Source organism: Neovison vison, chromosome 5 (assembly GCF_020171115.1).
Source record: "Neovison vison isolate M4711 chromosome 5, ASM_NN_V1, whole genome shotgun sequence".
NCBI lineage: Eukaryota > Metazoa > Chordata > Mammalia > Carnivora > Mustelidae > Neogale > Neogale vison.
In genome coordinates, this window is record NC_058095.1 from 99,432,502 (window position 1) to 99,448,752 (window position 16,251).

The window sequence follows — 16,251 nt, forward strand, 5'->3', positions numbered from 1 at the left end:
TGGCTGGGGCAGGACCCATATTTCCGAGACTTGAATTGTAGGTGGAGCATGTGGAAACGGAAACTTTACCCGTCGCTCATTCTCAGGTCATCTAAGTGCCAACAGAACAGGAACCTGCTGATTCTTCTTGGAACTTTAGGGTCATTTGGTAATTTCGTTTTAAAGTCCGGCAGGATTTTGAGTGTATTTATACATCCAGACCGATGGAGACTGCAGAAAGGAAGTGATTTGGTAAGAGAGGAAACCACGGTAGCAGGAGACTAAAGATACGGGGGGAGAGAGGTTTGGGAGTCCAGATAGAAGAGGGCTCTCCACAGGGAGGGCCGCAACTTCCTCTGAGACCAGCGAGGAGGAGGGAATGGAGAGGTGTGCCTGAGCTTGAGGAAGCAGCAGAAAGCTGGGGCGTTCTCCTTTGAGGACCTCCTCCATCTCCTGTGAAGCAGCAGGTGAGGTCACCGGCTGGAAGGAGGGGGAGAGGAGGGCAGGAGGAATTGGGACGTTCTTGGAGAAGTGAGGGAGAACTGTCTGGAAGAAGAGGGCCACTGAGTAGCTTTGGAAGAAGAGCCAACTCAGGGGTGGGGATGGGGGTGTGGCGGGGCGCGGGTTGGCAGGGGGTGGGGTGGTGGGGTGGGGTGTGTGATCTCACTCTGCAGCGCCATCTTGTGGGCACTGCTCCAGCAGCCCCCCAGGTGCGATGCCCTAGGTGGGCAGGATGGAAGGAAAGGGGCAAGGACGCTGCTGTGAGCGCGGCTGAGGTGCTGAGTTGTGGTGTAGGGAGGGACCCGGGGCAGCCTGCCTTGCTGGGAGAACAGCCCGGGGACGGGAGGGAAGGAGACAACTGGAAAAACAGGGTTTGTGGCCAGCGAGTGGGATGATGGAGTGCGGAGTGTCTGCGAGAGCCGCCCGGTGATGACAAGGCCTGGGTGCGGCTGTGGGTGTGAGCGGCTGAATTTGCCGAGCCAGCAGGAGTGTAGGAAGCCGAGCGGCCGAGCGGGGCATTCCAGGACACCAGAGGGGGCGGCCTGACCGCCGAGATCTTCGCTGAAGCCAGCCAAAGCAGTGTCCGGTGTGTCAGAAGTCAGCCCCTGCCCTCCGGGACCGTGGGAAAGAGCGAGCGGGAGGGGGTCCGGGCGGGGACGGGTGCAGGACTGAGCGCAGGACAGGGCTTCAGGGCCCACTGTGCCTTAAAGCTTCGCTTCATTCCAGCATTTTCTTTCTTTCTTTTTTTTTTTTTAGTTCTGTAACTTGTTGATTGTATTTAGCTATGTGAGCTCTGTCGTGATGTTTGCTGTATTGTAAAGCCCCTGCGCTGTGTGGTGCGTGCGTTGTGTGGTGGGTGCACATGTGAGCCCCGCATGCACCTCTGTTAAAGGGGAAGGATGCTTACGGAGCCCCACTGTTAACTCTGAAGTGGTCATAAAGCTGTACACTTTAGGCTCGTAGCTTTTAAACTCGGTTGTGTGCATTTTATACCCACGATATTCCTGGTAAGAGTGTGGTGCCCAAACAAAATCACCGGTTCCCTCACAAAAATAGTCCAGTCTGGGCAGTGTAGCTTCTTCTTACCTTGGCTTCTTGCCCTTTGCCCTATGACCATTCAAATTCTAGTTGCGGCTTGATGGAGGTGAAACCTCTGTATGGTGAGTTCCACTGGCAGGTGGTTTCCACTCCATAGAGGGGTCTAACTTCTCTATGCCGGACTGGCTGGCGGCTTACAGCTCTCAGCTGAGCCTCTCATACCAGACTGGACGCTGCTGAGGAGCCCTGCCCTGCCCGAGGTCACACCTTCCCAGGGCAGCCCATATCTGCTGATGGGTCATCTGGGGAGTATAAAGCCCCAGCCACCTTCCCCTCAATGCGGGGCAATTCTGAAGGATCTGCCGTGCTCCAGAGCTCCCGGGAAGGTGGGTTGAGGTCTTTGTTGTGACTGCATCTCAGTTCAACTCCTTTCTCTGCCCACTTCTGCTGGCTTCACTCCCTCCCAGGCATCAATCCCCAGCGCACTCCCCCATGAGCTTTCTGCATGCAAGTCTTCACCTCAGAGTTTGTTTCTGCAGCAATTGCCAGATTTAGCAAGTAAAGCTGCAGAATACCCAGGTCAGTTTGAATTTCAGAAGAACAATGAATAATTTTCTAGTATATTTGGCTTATTTTAGCTGGCTCCCCTACTTCTTAGGGAGCCCCAGTTGAGTTAGGATGTGAATATTCCTGAGCATCGTAAGTTATGGAAGAGGAGCCCAGCAGTTTCTATGGCCATGAAAGAGTGGAACATTTACCAAGGGCATGAGAGCCAGGGACATTTCAAGGTCAATGAGACGCCACATCTGAGGATGGGTGGAAGATAGGCATTGCTAGTGGAGCTGAACTATTTTCAGGAGTGGAGGTGAAACTGAACATTTCTCCAAGAAGAGACCCCCACACTGCCTAAGTGGAGGGTAACACCTCAGATGAGGTTGCCCACAGAGCACAGGGAACCAGACTGAGCCACGTACCACCGTCATAGTGACCAGCAGAGACGGTCTCCTTCGGGCACGACAGTGGCAAAGCCAGGTCTTACTGGAAAGGGAGAGTCTCAGCGCCGGATCACACTGCCTCCTCCTCTCAAAGCAGTGATAGCCCCAGTTCAAGAATGAAGACATTTTCATGATGAAGACTGAGTTTTAGATGCCAACACTGAACATTTTAGTAACCAAGAGTGATGGAAACTAATGGAATGTGGTCAGGTTGGTGTGATGAGGGCATCTGGTCCTTAGTTAGAAGGGAGAGTTCAACATGGATTTTATCAAGGGCTAGTTATTGGAAAGAAGAAACCATTTCATGTTTATATCCAATGAGTTATGCCCCCAATAAATCAGTTAAAATTATTATTATCATACCAAAGGGTTTTGGCCTGAGAAACCAAGTTTTCTAATATCCAGTGAAGATGTCTGTTATTCATTCTGACTGGAGAAAGAGGAGAAGGGGTTGTAGCTTGGGGAAAGGACCATAAGCCCTACTCCTCATCCAGCCCACTCCATTCTCCTGGGCTCTCAGCCTCCTCACACTGCACGGCACTCTCTGGGGCAGTCCCTTGTACCCAGAAATACATCCAGGTCTTCCTAAAGAGCTTGCCTCACTCTTATGACTTCTTCAAGGTCTTCTTCCCACCCCTTTACCCAGCCCTGCAAGTCACAGTGGTGTGGTGTAGCCAGTGGGCTGTCTTGGGGGACATGGACAACCTGGTTGATTCATGCCCCTCTTTACTTGTCTGGATCCTCCTTGACCACTTAGCAGCACCTGAAGTAGCTATCTGTGGACTTCTCCTCCAGAGTTGCTCCTCTTCTGAAGTATAAAGACTCTCTTACCCCACTCCCTATCTTTGTTGATAACTCTAGGTCCTCTTTCTGCCTTGGGGAAGGTACTCATTTCCTTAGCATCCTTGCCAACACTTGTAATTGTCTGTCTTTATTTTAGTCATCTTAGGGGGGGTAAAATAGTATCTCATTGTGGTTTTAAAGTTGCATTTTCTAATGACTATTGATGTTAATCATCTTTTTATGTGCTTCTTGGCACTTATGTATCATCTTTGGAGATATCTCTATTCAGATTTTGTTAGACCTGCTTTTCCGTTACATTACATGTCTTTATTTTTGCATTGTAAGAGTTATGTAGATATTCTGGATGCAATTTTCTTATCAGATATATAATTTGCAAATATGTGGCCTTAAACTGGTTTCTTTCATTTAGCTTTTGAGTGCTTTTGAGATTCCTCCATGCTGCTTTGGGAATGGTAGTTGTTCCTTTTCATTGCTGAGTAATACCCCATTATATGGATGTACGTGGTCCATTTATCCATTTCCTATTTGATGCACAATTGGTTTTTTTTTTTTCTCATTCTTAGCTATAATTTTTAAAAAGCTGCTACAAATATCAGTGTACAAATCTTTCTGTGACTATTTGTTCTTACTTCTCTTGGGTCAATACTTACCTTTTGACTTTTGAACCTCAGGGTGGCTGCGAGACTAGCTGAAAATCAGAAGTCCCAGTATAACAGGAGAAGAAAACGGATGCATGGGACAGCGGGAGGACTGCAATAATAATCCAAACATAAAACCCTGTTTTTTGTTGTACTGGTCAGAGTTCAACCAGGGAAGCAGAATCAATAGGACACACACACACACACACACACACCCTTGGAGATTTATCATGAGGAGTTGGCTGGATAAGCACATAAGAAATCCAGAGAGGGGGCCTACAGAGGGGGAAATTCAGAAGCAGGCAGGACCCACAGGCATGGGTGCAAGCCACTGTCCAGGGAAGGCCTAAGCCTTCTTTTAAGGACTCCCAACTGATTAAGTTAGGCCAACCCAGGATAATGTCCCTAACCTCAAGTCAACTGATCAGGGACTTTAATTACATCTGTAAAATCCCCCCCTTTTTTTTTTCTTTTACAGATTTTGTTTATTTATTTATATGACAGACAGAGATCACAAGTAGGCAGAGAGGCAGGCAGAGAGAGAGGAAAAAACAGGCTCTCTGCCGAGCAGAGAGCCCGATGTGGGGCTCGATCCCAGGACTCTGAGATCATGACCTGAGCCGAAGGCAGAGGCTTTAACCCACTGAGCCACCCAGGCGCCCCTGTATAATCCCTTTTTAGCAGCACCCAAATTAGTGTTTGAGGGAATAAGTAGGAGAAGGTAAGTGTATCTTAGGAAATGGCTACCGCTTCCCTTCTGTCCTTCACATCTCCCAACAGAATGTCTCTTATAGCCCACCCTGTGTAAAAACATACTGGAAAGGAAATTCTAGGATATATAGTTCACCACAAAGCTTTCATACCTGGGCTGCAGAAGAGTCTCTAACTGGTCCAGTTCACATGATATTGGCCACCAGAAAAAAGGGTAGAATGGTGGAGCCTGGATGTATTGACCATCTCTTGACTAGGAGACTATGAACCTGAAATGGATAGCTCCGCAAGATCATATGATTTGGGGGTGGGGGAAGGGAACAGGTACCCAAGGGAATTGAGGGTGCTGGAAAAGCCAACGCAATCCACATCTACCCATAGGACCAAGCACTGTGCCTAGCGCTCAGAAGGCATTCAGTGGGTGCACCTGAAAACTTAGGCAGGGACAAAAGGGGAACACACAGGTGGCATTAACACCACCACTTGGCCAGTCACTGCCTTGGGCTGGGCCTGGATGAGACCCATGAGAAAGGCCAATCTGTTAGTCCCTGAGACTGCCACGCAGGTCCTGGTTGCTGCACGTCAGGACTGGCTTCTCAGCACATTAGTACCTTTCCAATTTTCTGAAACAGTTGTTATTTTCCAAGACATGTTCCCCATCTCCACAGCAGCCCCGTGGCTCGTTTACCCTCAGTTTCCTCTGGAAGTCTTGGCGAGCACTACCTGGCTTCAGGGACAGGACTGATGGTGGGTCTAACGTCCTCTACCGCCTCCTCCTCAGGGGCTTTAACTTCTCCCTCGGGCCCCCAAGGAGACGAGTCCCCACGTCTGTGGGTCATGTTTAGCCAAGGCAGCAAGTTTGTAACTTTAAATCCCCGCGGGATCCTCCTGTTGCTAAATCTGGGCCAGCAGAAATGGAAACCGTGCTTAGCTCCCTCTCCCATGGACTCATCAAAGTTGCGTGATCCTTTCCATGGAGTGGTTGCAGCGGGGAGACGAGGTGTCACTGTGCATACATCCTGGTCCCGTCCTCAACTTTGTTGTAAGCCCCCTGGCAGGAGAAGCTTGTTTTACTCCTGTGTGTACGTGGCCCAGGACGGCAGCCTGATTCTAAAGGGCATCAGGCAAATGGTTGCTGATGAATAATGAATCAAGGGGGAAATGAGTGCAGGAGATCAGGAGGAGCTGCTCTTCCCTTCCTCTGAAGCACAGGCAATCACTGAGCTGCAGTTAGAAACTGTCAAGTGTTGGCTGCGCCAGAGGGGTGGGGGGTGCACGGCGGCTGCCTTCAGCTCAGATCATGATCCTGGAGTCCCAGGAGTGAGTCCCACATCGGGCTCCCTGCTCAGTGGGGAGTCTGCTTCTCCCTCTGACCCTTTCCTCTCTCATGCTCTCTCTCACACAAGCTCTCTCTCAAGTTAATAAATAAAATCTTAAAAAAAGAAAGAAGGAAGGAAGTGGTAAAGGGTCATCCCTGTGCCCGGAGAGGGGTAGGGTTGGCAGGCCTGCAGGGTTGTCCACTCTCCCCTGTCCTCTCGGTTTTTGTTGCACTCATTCTGGGTCATAATGACACACATTAGACATACCTTTCATGGGCCTGTCTCTCCCACTAGACTGTAAACTCCATATGAAGGATGGGAACGGGGCCTGTCTTCCTCTCATGGCACTCAGCAGGCCCTCGATATGTGCTGAATGCATGAATGTGTTCTTCGTGGTATCTGGCAAGCATATTTGGTTCAAAATACCAGAGCTCCTGAGGAAGACAAATGATCCCTGCTATGATCATTTTCAGTTTAAATGCTAGTTCTGATTTCCCCGTCGACTTTAAATAGGTGGTGTTTATTGAGTCCTTGCTAGGTGACAGGCATTACGCTCCAATCTTTACTTTAAAAAACGCTCACAGGTCTCTATGAAGTAAGCACGGTGCTATAGCTCATTTTAAAGCAATGGAAACAAAAGAACCATGAACTTCAGTACTTGCCCAAGGTCACAACTTTGTAAGTGGTGAAGCCCCCTAATAATAATGAAAGACACCTGCCCCGTCCCTTGTGTCCAGCCCAACAAAGCAGTCAACAGACTCACCTCGGGCCTTGGAAGGCAGGACAGACCCCGGAGATGAGCTAATTCTTCTTAAAATCCATCACCTTGATATGTTACTCCCTGTGTAAGCCACCCAAGCAACATTCTTAGACTCCCCTCAGCTCCAAAAAATCTTCTATATATACTTGCCAAACGGCCCGGCAATCCCACTCTTAGGTATTTACCCCCAAATAAGTGAAAACATATGTTTTCACAAAGACTTGTAAACAAGTGTTCATAGCAGCTAAAAACTGGAAACAACCGAAATAGTCGTCTACTGGTGAATGTACATACAAATTGCAGAGCCTCCAAATAAGGGATCCTGCTCTGCAGTAAAAAGGAATGAAAGGCTGGTACAGAGAGCCAGAGGGATGAACCTCAAAGGCATTGTGCTAGGTGAAATTAACCAGACACAAAGCCCTATATACAGTGTATGATTCCATTCAGATGACATCCTCAGAAAGGTAAAACTGTAAGGACAGAAAACAGACTGATAGTTGTGGGGGGCTGGGGTATAGGCTGTGGGTATGCCAAGGGACACGGGGAAACTTTGGGGGGAAAGGAGTGGAAACCCGATCATGGTTAATGCCCAACTGTGTGTATCTGTCACCCAACTATATACTGGAGAGGAGGTCTGTACATTATGCCTTAGTAGTCTTGATTTAAAAAAAAAAAAAAAAAGGCAACATTTTCTTCTTTATCCCAATGTAATAAACTTTGTTTAAATCCCTTTCCTCTTAAATTCAAGCAACAGCATCCTTCTTGAACATACACCATTTTTAAATAACAATAGGAGAACCCGACTTGAAATGTGGGCGCTGAACCCACCCCACTGGGCAAGCAAAGCACACTGACCCATATTCCACTAGAGCGAGAACTGCTCCTGCTGCCCAAGGGGCTGGGGTGGCTGGGGAAAGCATTTAATCCAGGAGTGTGTTTCTGCAGCTTTGTGTTAATCAGATTCCACACGACCGCACTGACCTTTGTTCTCCTTCTGGCGGAATCTCCTACGTTGGGGGGAAACCTGGTTAGCTTTAGTGAGTGTCGCAGGGTACAAGCTAAACCGTATTCACCCCCGGATTCAGACGTGCCTGGGAGAAACAGAGGGGACGATAAAGAATTGATGCTGGGCTGAGCGGCAGAGCCGGGAGCTAAGGGACAGGACAGCAAGTGTGCTGTCCCTGCTGTGCTGAGCCCCACCCCCAAAAGCTCAGCCCCCCTGCTCCTGGCCTGGTGCCATGGCCCCGGGGCAATGGAGGCAGCAACACAAATAAATAGGAGAGCTGTTTCATTAAAATCTCCGTAAGACGTGGGGAGCTCTGGGCGCAGTCTTCTGTGACCTCTGGAACAGAGGAGGCCATGTGTTAAAGACAAGATTGCCCCTGAGGCCAGTCTCCGGAGCGGGGACAGGGACAGGGCAGCCCGGGGTCAGCCGGGGCAGCCTCCAGCTGGAGGGCTATGTCAGGCCTCCGCAGCATCAGCAGCTTGGCCGCTCAGAGACAGAAGCTGCCATGGGGGGAGGAGGGACCTGGGGCAGCAGGAGGCTGGTGCCCACTGTGAGACAGCAAGTCTGCCGGGGTCCCTGGGGCCCCGTCGCAAGCTGGGGGGACACTGAGGCGGGCTGGGGTCCTACAAAGAGGGTAGATCCAGAATTGTGTTTGTTTAAGAATGCTTTCTTACTATGATTATTACTATTATATATACTGTTATAATTGTCCATGTCCCTCCTCATGTCCTCCAGCCTGTGGAGAGCTGGGGTGGCATCAGCCACCGACGCTATTAAGAAACTGGATTCTGTGCTTAGCATAGCGCTGCTGTGCAACCACATTCCTCCTCTCCTCTTCTAAAATTCCCACCTGCATTATATATAAATCTCCTTAAAGGTTCCGCTTCTGCGTGCATGTCCCGGGAGCTCTGGTGCACAGCAACTGAATTAGCATCCAGGCCTGCTTAATTAATAAAATGAGTCTGGGTACATCTGCAATCTTTCCAAGCAATTACAGCTCTTCTCCCGTTCCACCATGGAATTCAGCCTGTTAGCACAAAACAAAAAACAAAAAATAAAAAAAACAAAACAAACCCCCCAAAAACCAAAACCCACAGTGCACCCAATGATTATTTTGCCTTAAATTTTTTTTTTTTTTTCAAATACAACTCTCTTTGACTGAGACCTTTTAGTAATTCCTTCTTCTCAATTTTACCTGCCTTGCTTGGTATCTGAGAAAGCCCAGGCTTAGCACAAAACGGAGGCCTCATCTTTTTGTCGAATGGATTGTGACCTCAGGTCTGTTGCATAATCTCTCCCTGAGCATTAATTTTGGCATCTTTGAATGAAGATGATAACACCACTCCCGTAGCATCGAGGGAAGGATTGGAGACACTATGTGTGGCCCATACGGCACATCGCAGCCATAAAGCATACTTAGTGTTTTATACATCACACAAAATGCAGGGAAGGAAAAGAGGCCTGTCCTTTAATCCCCGGTCTGCTGCTAACTTGTCAGTTGGCCTTTAACTCTCTGCCTTTCCACAGAGATACTAATATGGACGCCCACAGGATTTTGCCAGCATTAAATGAGATGCTGTAGATAAAAGCGGGCTAAAAAGCAGGAATTGTAATTCAAGTTTTGGAGGTTGGGCTCATTCTGCTTCCTTCAAAGTTAGCCAAACTTTCCTTGCCCTGGGAACTAACCCCTCCTTGGCCACTGACTAGATCCATGTTTCCGTAAGAGCCCACATCATGGAGTTCAGGCACAGCTCCTCTGTGCTCATCCGTATCAACATCCCCCCTCGGGATCGGGTCAGCGGGAACATTCCTGGCCCAGGTGGGGTCTCACAGCTCTTCTGAGAAAAAGAAACATGCCCATGTGTCCATAAATAAACCCCGTTGTCTTCTTTTCTTTTCCTGCTCAAGTTCCCTTTTCCGCACCTCAAGCTATTGGGAACTGCGCTGTTTTTATTTATTTATTTTGCCCATCCATTCTCTTTGGAGGTGCTTTTCCCTCTCCTCATCTTTTGGAGCTGTCACCCTTTGTAGATCATTCTTATTAAGCATTAACTTGGTGAATGGATGAACATCACTTGGGAACAGATCTAGAATATTGCAAAACATAAAGCAGTCAGTGCAAACATCTGCAAAACTTGGCAATCTACTATGGTTTCAATGAGCTCGGGGCCAAGTCCTTGACAGGCCTTGAGGTCCTCAGAGAATGCAGCACAGGGAAGATTTATTTGGGGAAAGGGCGAGAAATGTCACTTTGCGCTTCAGGTATGAGGTAGCATCGGTCAGCGTTTGCAAGCATGAGTCACTGTCTCTTCTTAACCGTTCACAGAATTTGTCTAACTGCCCTCACCCTGATTTCCAAGTCCTTGTGGGGCTTTGAAAGAAGCTTAACACCCAGAGCCGTCCCTTGAGTGGCTTGGGGAACAGGCCGCCTCTGGGCTAACCCTTGCTCTGGCGTTGCATTGACTGCCCTGCCTTTCCCGCCAGCTCTGCTACCAGTGGCCCCACAGGGACTGCACTCCCCTCTCCACAGTCACCTCTTCCTGAGACCAGCTGCCGCTCTGGACTCCAGCTCTGGTGCCCGCTCCAGTCTGACTCCCCAGCCAGTAGCCGGCAGGGCCTCCCATGCCCACTGATGAGCAGCAAAACTGAAGCAGGCGGGTTGGCGTGGCTTCCCTTCTCAGTCACCGGCAGCATGCGTGGGTTACATCTGTGTTTCCAGAATGTGGCTTTTGCTCTTGGCACTTGCATCCTCGGGGCAGGGAGAGAGATGGGACCTCGTTCTTAGCAATTGATTCTGAATAATTCTAGGGTTGGGGGCACACAGGGGTGTTATTTGGGGTCTAGGAAAGGGATGCCAGTGTTTGGATCTTTTTTTCCCCCATCCTAGTCTTATAAGGACAAAATTTCATGGTTTAAAGTTTGTTTTCCTATCAACTTTGGACCTTGAGATGTTAATCGATGATAAAACGTTACCCCAAGTTTCAGAGTCAAGGGCAATTTTTAGCACCTTATAAAATCCAGTACCTGCAAATCCAGCACCAGCATGCATTGAGCGTCTAATCTGGCCCCCACAGTGGAGGCATGACTTTCATGGGTCTCGGACACTTTTGCTTTCGTGATCTTCTACCTCCATGTAAGGAAGTCAGTGAGCAAGAAAGCAAGCAAATAAACAAATGAGTAAACAAAGAAGCAAATAATTAATTAATTTAATTAATTATTAATTAAATAGATAAAAAATTTTAAATACCTGTGTTGGCAGAAGATAAGCATAATCCAGGCTGAGTTCATTACTATTATCCATTGTTTTTTTGATTTAAAAGAAAAGTAGAAACATTTTCAGTACTCCTAAACCTATCAAGGGTCCTAGGCACTCCTCCCGCTGTGCCTAGTGGGAAGTCAGTCCTGTATCAAGTCTCCCTGAGGCTGCTTCCGAGGTCATAGTATCTCTGTGAGCTGGCTGGAGCCCAGAAGATTCCCAGGGCCTGCACTGTGGCAGGAGCTGGTTTGAGTTGTTTTTCTCTTCCTCTCTCTCCCTCCTCCTCACACACAAATCAGAAATTCCTAGAGGCTAGGAATCACATCTTACTTATCTTTGAATCCTACTCTCACACCTGCCTGCTTTAGATACTCAATGCGAGTGTGTGGAAAAAGTTCAATGTCTCGGATAACACTTCACAGCCACCTCACAAAGGAGGAGACTTAAAAAGTCAGTTGGTCAAAGACACTAACTGGAGGCCAGGTGTGCGAGGTGCTGTGGGGAAAATCTGAGAGACAAACGATGGCGCTGCTTCCCTCAAACAGAATGGTAGAGACACCTAAGGGAAACACTGGTCAAAGGCGTGGCACCCTGGTTCCATGCATTCCGAGCCCTTCGGCTTGACCTTGACTCCTATCATCCCCGCCTGTCAGCCCCAAGGCCTTGGACAAGTTCTTCAACCTTTGCAGAGTTTTCTCACTTTTGATTTGGGATAATAATAATAATAATAATAATACCAACCTCATTAAAAGAGATAATGCATGTGAAGACATTAGGGTATCATGTGACCCGGGACATAGAGTGTTCAATATAGTAGCTCTTCTTAATTGTTATGATCTTGTCTCCTGTCAGTGTTGAGTCATCATCTATACCTTACTGGTTCCATCCTTAGTTCCAGAAATTTCTGCCAGTTAACTCAAAACAGTGCATGTTCAAACCTCAGCTCCTTTTCTTAGATCAAAACACACATTCTGTGTCCTTTCTTCCTCTACTGTAAGCTCTTTAAGGGCAGGCCTGTCTGTGGCTTTGATTTTTGTGTTTTCCAGACCAACTCAATGCTTTTGTTTTGTTTTTGTATTTCTCAAATTTTTATGTAAATTCTAGTTAGTTAACATATAGTGCAATATTGGTTTCTGGATTAGAATTCAGTGATTCATCTCTTACATACAGCGCCAGGAGGTTATCACAAGTGCCCCCCTTAATGCCCATCCCCCTTCCAGCCCATCCCCCACCCACCTACCTCCATCAACCCTTAGTTTGCTTTCTATCCAAGAGTCTGTTATTGGCTCAATTGTTAGGCATCTGCCTTCAACTCAGGCCCTGATCTCAGGGTCCTGGGATCAAGCCCCACATTGGGCTCTCTCTCAGAGGGAAGCCTGCTTCTACCTCTCCCACTCCCCCTGCTTGTGTCCCTTCTCTCACTGTGTCTCTCTCTGTCAAATAAATAAATAAATAAATAAAATCTTAAAAAAGAAAAAAAAAAAAGAGTCTCCTATGGTTCGTTACTAGTCAATTCTCTTTATTGTTGGGGGGGGAGGGTGCGTAGTGAGATAGTTGCCTAGCGACGTTCCAAAGTGACTGTAGTCTAGAGACTGGTTGATTTACCCAGAGAAGTGTGGGGATCTGGTTAGCCCAAATTTCTCTGGCATTGAGGCTTTCCCACCAAGCTATATTATATCCACCCCTCCGTTTGCCTCAGTGCTGGGAGACTTACCCTCAGGGAGACAGGCACAGGGTTGGAGGAGCAGAAATAAATCTGGAGGCAGCCTTTTTGCAGCGCACATTGGAGCCACACAGAGCTGGTGGATGAAAGATCGTTCTTAAAGGGAACTGGGAACTTGGTCTAGGCAGGGATTAAAAACTAAGAATGCCTTGATGTGGTAGAATAACATCTTTGACACTTTCACGGAGATATTAACTGATTTTTAAAATTTCTCTCCTGGTAATCGTCCTTCTTCCCCTGTGTCCCCTCACTGCATTGCCCGAGGGCCAGGCGGATGGCACAGCCGCAAGTGCACCCTTTTGCAATGCCCAGAGAGGAGGCCACGCAGTGTTCTTCTGGGTAGAGGGTCTCTTTCACAGTGTCCAGATCTCTTGATGTCCTACAACCAAAAGGGGAGGATGTCCCCCTTAGATGGCACCAACCCTGACTTCCAAACAGATCAGTACATCTACAAAAGGAAAAGTGATGGCCTCTATGTCATAAATAAGAAGAGAACCTGGGAGAAGTTTCTGCTCACAGCTTGAGCGACTGCTGCCATTGAAAACCTGGCTGATGTCAGTTGTCACACGCTCCAGGAATACTGGCCAGTGGCCTAAGCTGAATTTTGCTGCTGCCATGGGATCTGCTCCCATCGCTGGAGGCTTTGCTCCTGGAACCCTCACTCATGAGATCCTGCCTTTTCAAGGAGCTGAGATTTCTCTCTCCCATGCACTGTATGTTAGCCTGCCTACCACTGCTCTGTATGATACAGACTATCCTCTGTGCTCTGCAGACATTGCCATCCCATGCAACATAAAGGGAGCTCATGCAGCGGGTCTGCTGTGCTGGGTGCTGGCGGGCAAAGTCTAGTGCATGCATAACACTGTCTCCTTTGAACACCCATGCGTGGTCATGCCGGATGTCTGCTTTCACAGAGATCCGGAGGAGACGGAGCAGGAAGAGCAGACTGCTGCTGAGAAGGCTGGGACCAAGGAGCAGCTTCAGGGCAAATGGACTGTTCCAGCCCCCAGGTTTACTGCTACTCAAGCCAAGGTCACAGACTTGTCCGACCGTGCAGGCTATCTGAGCCTGTCCGAGGCTGCCGCCTAGAGCGTTCTGCTGGCCATGAAGCCTGGTCTGTGGCTCCCACTGCTCAGGTCACAGGAGGGGTAGGAACCATTCCAGTCTATTCTCCCACAGACTCTTCAACAAAAAACAGAAATAAAGTTGAAATAAAGCATTTTCCTTAAAAAAAAAAAAAAAAAAGAGAGAGAGAGAAGGGAAACCTGTCTCTTACCTTGGTTTTTCAAAGCCTAACCCAATAAAGGTATTATTCCATGACTCCAAAGCAGACCCAAAGGTACAGGAAATCTCTCAGAGAGAAAAACGTCAAGAAAGAGAAAGGATTCCCCCTCTAGCTTATTAAAAAAAAAAAAAAAATGCCCCCCAGGAATGAGAATAGAGTCCCAGGTTGGCTGCCTCAGAGGAGGCCCTGATCGTTTTCCAGGACAGAGTCTTGAAAGTGAAGACTGCAGAGCTAGTTTGCAGGTAGCCAGGGCCCCATGGGAGCAGTGGGAGGAACTTAACTCAATGTCTCTCCTCGGTGAAACAGCCTTGACTTGAGGGGCTATTTGGACAGGCTCAGCTGACACCTCAGACTGTACTAAATCCCCCCCAACTCTCCTGCCTCAGTATAACCAAGTCCATGGAACATCAACGCCACTCTGGAAAACATGGGGAGACGAAATCCAGAATAAATGGAAAACCTGATTCTGTCAGGGGAATAGGAACGTGAAACAGAAATAAAGTTATGGAAAATGTTTAAAAATTTGTATTTCTTAGACCACTGAATTGTGGATGAGACACATTCTGGCCACAGCAGAGACAATCCCCCAGGATGGCCAAAGGTCTGGATCCAGAGAAGAAGAACTGGAAGCTTTGTCTCTCAGGCCAGGACTGGGTGGATTCTACCTGACTATTGGACTCAAGATTTTGGTGTCTCATGTGGGCATCAGTGGGGTCAGGAGCCTCCTGATGAAGAGTGCTGTCCAGCCTGGCTTAGTTTGGACCGGTTTTGTTGTCTGGCATGTAGTAGGTACTCCGGCAAATGCTGAATGAATAAATGACAGTCTGAACTTCTCTGGAGCCTTCCAGTCCCTTGCTGCTACAGGGGAATAGAAATGCTCCTCTATAGCCAGGTGCCCAGGGGCCCAGGCACCAGAGCTGGCCCAGAGCTACTCAGATGCCACTGAGGGCCGGCGAGGGGACTCATCCTCCAAGACTGAGTCAGACAGTGCCTGATTTTGGAAGCCCTTTACCCTCAGCTCTTGCCAGAACGCCCTGTTTTATCATGGCCTGTTGACTTAACTTTCTTCCCTCACTAGTCCGTAAATTACTGGAGCATGACAAGTATATCCCCAGCACAATGCCTGGCAAATGTTTGCGGAATTAAATGATAATGTGCTAAAATCACGCCAGATGAGCCTGACGAATCAAGGCCAGGCAATGGCTGCACAGACTGAGCTCAGTATCGTCAAGCAGCAGGAAATTGATAATCTCTGATCTGCGCTACTTTTCACAAGGTGCTTACATTGTTAATAACCTCTATGTCTGAAGTCTCTGAATTTCCAATAGAAACGTCGATGCCAAGCAAGCCAGCCTGGCTGGTGTTCCCAGATGCTAAGGCCAGAGCAGCAGGCTGAGTGCCCAGGAGTCAGACAATCCCTCTGTCCTAGTGTCCACTCATGGGAGTGGACCCCACAGAACGGGAGGGGAGGCAGGGGGAAGGGAGGAGCCTCTGCATATCCTCAGTAGATGCCTGAAGCTAAGAGAAGAATCGTGGAGCTCAGCAAACAAAATGCAGCTGAGCAGATGTTACAAACCCCGTGAGTTGCCTCTTGAAGGTTGCTGGGGGGCTGCAACTGCAAGAGGGATCTCGTGGGTCCTCTCTGGTCCATTCCCTGGGGAGTGGGATGATGTGCAGGTGCCCCCTGGTGGCAGTCCTATGAACTGCAAGACTCTGAAGGCAGGGCTCCAGCCCCTGGTGGCCTGTCCACCTAGAGGAGCAGTATCACCTGTTAGGCAGAGAAAAGAATCAATCTGGGGCAGGGGAGCCCGAGTGCCTTAATTAAGTGCCTGACATTGTGGGATGTCTTCTTAGTGAGTCTCTGCCCAGTTAGTCTATGTGGATTGATTTTGTGATTACATCTTGAAGTCCAGCCGCCAGGAGCCTTGATAAAATCTTTACATCTACATTAATCAGGGAATCCAGGTAAGCACCACGGAGCACTTTCCAGATGTGTCCAGCAGATGAAGGCCTCTATGGAGGAGAACAGCGCACCCAGGGTCAACATAAATTGCCAAGTTGAGGAGCCAAAAAGGGCTGAGCAGTGAGAATGGGGGTAGGGAACAGGGTGGGCTGGCATGGACACGCCTGGAGAACTTGCTAAAACAGTGGAAGCCAGGTGCTGGGGAAGGGCCGTGGGCCTCCATTCCTGAGCTCTCAGCAACAGGAAGGCCTCCTGTCACCGCATGTGCAGGGA

General features: G+C 48.6%; 1 pseudogene; it reads left to right on the forward strand.

The window, feature by feature from the left end:
* Nucleotides 1–13,128: 13,128 nt before the first annotated feature.
* Nucleotides 13,129–13,819, forward strand: LOC122907433 (annotated as a pseudogene).
* Nucleotides 13,820–16,251: the final 2,432 nt, after the last annotated feature.